This window comes from Fukomys damarensis, unplaced genomic scaffold (genome assembly GCF_012274545.1).
Source record: "Fukomys damarensis isolate Sample0158 unplaced genomic scaffold, DMR_v1.0_HiC HiC_scaffold_30, whole genome shotgun sequence".
NCBI lineage: Eukaryota > Metazoa > Chordata > Mammalia > Rodentia > Bathyergidae > Fukomys > Fukomys damarensis.
The window spans coordinates 4,117,501-4,120,775 of record NW_022900942.1 but is presented as its reverse complement, the minus strand read 5'-3'; the positions used below and the strand labels follow the sequence as shown (position 1 = coordinate 4,120,775).

The 3,275-nt window shown below is 50.4% G+C and overlaps 1 long non-coding RNA gene across 1 annotated transcript in view; it reads left to right on the top strand.

Moving 5' to 3' along the window:
• The window catches only part of LOC109117704, a 5,413-nt gene extending 2,488 nt beyond the window's left edge, over positions 1-2,925 (top strand). The window contains exon 3 of the long non-coding RNA XR_002025014.1: positions 2,741-2,925. This is a non-coding gene — a long non-coding RNA (uncharacterized LOC109117704). The remainder of the gene's footprint in view (positions 1-2,740) is intronic.
• The last annotated feature ends 350 nt before the right edge of the window (positions 2,926-3,275 follow it).

Sequence of the window (3,275 nt, the reverse complement as noted above, 5' to 3'; positions counted from 1 at the left end):
AGACTCTGCACCTTGCCTGTCATCTCAACGCTCTGAGAGGCTGAGGCAGGAAGATCACCAACCTGGGCAACTTGTTGATTTGGAGGCTGCCTCAAAATAAAAAATAATTTTAAACTGGGCATGGTGGTACATGCCCATAATCCCATCACTTGGAAGGCTGAGGCAGGAGGATTGCCAAAAATTAGAGGGCAGCCTGGGCTACACAGTGAGTTCAAGGTCAGCCTGGATCTCCTAGGGAGACCCTGTCTCAAAAAAGAAAAAATCTGTAAAAGGGTTGAATGTTTATCTCAACATCCCCTGGGTTCGATCCCTAGTACTGCCAAAAATAAAAGCGAATAAATAAATAAATAAATGGATGGATAGAGGGTTGTTCCCAGGGTTGTTCATGCCCTGGAATTCAGCCGCTGCCCCATGACCACAGAGAGCCCCAGGCAGGCTCTCAAGAGTGTTTACGGGGGCGGGACCGAGCAAGGCGAATGAAGTACAAAGATTGAATTTTGCCCTTTGCCTCAGGCTCCACTGTCTCTGCACAGCCCTCTTATTGATCTTGTCTTTATTTCAAATGTTGCGGTTTTATTCGTCATGGATTTTTTGCATTAATTTGAGGTTTTCAAAAAGAGGGCCTTAAAAATCACGTTTAACCGTGTGTTGGGGCCCCTTAACGTTCACTCCGTTCAAGTCACTCCGGTTCCAGCTCTGGGGTTCTCAGTGTGAAGCCATCAGGGTGAAGGGGGTCCAAGTCAAGGCAGGTGCAGTTCTGCTGCAGGGACGAGGGGTTCCTGAATCTCACGCATCAGAGGTTTTGTTGTTGTTGTTGGTGGTGGTGTTGGTGGTTTGCTTTGTTTTTGTTTTTGAGACAAGGTCTCTCTTGCTATGTAGTTTAGGCTGACCTTTAACTCAGTACATAGCTTAGGCTGGCCTCAAACTCAGCAATCCTCCTGCCTCAGCCTCCCAAGGGCGGGAGTACAGGCCTTGGACACCACACCAAGCTATATCAGAGGTTTTGCTTCTCACCCAGCCTCCATTTTGCACGTGGCTGGCCCAGCTGGCAGAAGGAAAAATAGCATCATCTGAACCTGCTTCTAAGACTTCCCCGTAGAAGGAACGCTGTCAAACTTTTCCCCCTTTCATTGGTCAAAGTAAATCACATGGTTGCAGGAGTGGGTTGGATACAAGAGACTGTCAAATCTCCCATTTCATTGGTCAAAGCGAGTCACATGGCTATACCCGTAGGAGGGGCAGAAGAAACACCTGTCAATCCTGCTCCTGTTTCTTTGATCAGAGCAAGTCACATGGCTGCACAAGTGGGCGGGACAGTGCTTTTTTCCTTGTACCTGGATGGAGGAGAGGGAATGCTGGTGAAGGCCACGTGGGCGTAGCCTCCTTCCCCCACCAGGGAGGTGGAAGGGCCGCCTGATATCAACAGCTGGACCGGGATGGGGATGTGTGAGAAGCTTCAGGGGTAATTGGTGTTGACTGCTCACCTCCTGACTGTGGAGAAAACACAGGTCACCTGATAGGTGGCCTCCGGCCTCACTCCTGCCCAACCCCCTGGCCTGAGATGTTTGTTTAAATTGGGGAAAAATATACACAGAAAGTCTCCCATCGTAACTTTTTGTCGCATCATTGTTGTTGTTGTTTTGGCTGTAGTAGGGGTTGAACACAGGAAGAGATCTACCACTGAGCGGCCTTTTTAGTTTTTACTTTGAGATAAGGTCTTGCTAAATTGCCCAGGTTGGACTCAAACTTGTGATCCTCCTGCCTCAGCCTCCCAAGTTGCTGGGATTACAGTGTGCACCACCACCAGGCTCTTTCTTAACCGTTTTTCTTAACCATCCCCAGCCCCTGCAGCCGCTGTTCTCCTTGGCATGGTGGTGAGTGTTTGGATGCCTGTAGTACTGGTCTGTTCCCGCTGAACATACTGTCCTCTAGGTTCATCCAAGCTGTAGCATGTGTCAGAATTTCCTTCCTTTTTTCATTTTTAGGTTTAATTGTGGTTTTAAAAAGTGACATAAAATGAACCATCTTAACAACTTGGAACAGCACACAGTTCAGGAGCGAGGATTTTTCACAGGGCTGGGCTACCAACCTCTGGAACGTTTGCAGCTTGGAGAACGGGAACTCTATCCCCATTAAACCCTCCTCGAAAGCCCCTCCCCAGCCCTTGGCTCCCACCCTTCTGCTTTCTGTTTCCATCAATTTGACTACTGTAGTTTAGTGACTTTGTTTAAGTGGAAATACTTCGCCTAAGTAAATGTCTTTTTCTGCATGGGTGGGACTGGGGATGGAACCCAGGGCCTTCTCACTGAACTCCCGCCCCAGCCCTTTTTATTTTTTAGTTTGAGGCAGGGTCTTACTAAATTGCTGAGGCAGGGTCAGACTTGCAATCCTCCTGCCTCGGCCTCTTGCGTGGCTGCCATGACGGCTGTGCCCCAGGCTGGTAGCTGTCCTTTGTGATTTAGCAGAATACCCTCAAGCTTCATCATCCGTCTTGCAGCACACATCAGAATTTCCTTCCTTTTGACGGCTGAATAATGTGCCAATGCAGCCACCGAGCTGCGTTTATCTCTTCACCCACTGAGGACGCCTGGGCCGCTCCCAGCTTTAGCCGGTTGTAGACAGCACGCTAGGAACATGGGTGAACAGAGTTTTCTTCGAAATCCCCTTTGGGGTTCTTTGGGGTCTATACCCGCAAGGAGAATGTCCCGAGTCTATGGTAATTTTATGTTTAATGTTTTAGGAATCCGACACACATCTGTACTCCCATTTCTCTGGAGGCTGAGGCAGGAGCATGGCAAGTTCAAGCCCAACCTGGACTGCATACCAAGGCCCTATCATAAAAGAAGTCTCAGGAACCTCCGCAGTATTTTCCGCCGTGGCTGTATCACGGTCCCCTCCCACCGACTTGGGTTCCAGTTTCCTGCCCTCCCCCACGTGTGTTTCTGTGCTGTTGATAGTAGCCATCCCAACAGATCCTATCTCTGGGGTTTTGACTTTCGCTGACCTCACAGTCAGATGGCAGCTCCCTCTTCCTGTCCTCAGGGCTATTTGTCCGCCCCTGGATTCTAATGACTGCGTTGGAGGACAAGTGGCTGCCACGTTTCTGAGCAATGCCCGGGCAGCCCCGAGGAGCCCCAGGACCGGCACCCCGGCAGGGTAGACCTGGGGGCGAGAGGCCGTCATGGTGTGACGTGTCCCTGAGGGCCCTGCGGCTATAATTTGTCACCATCCCCCAGAGCCACAGCCACAGAAATCCCCAGTGACACTCTCGCCCC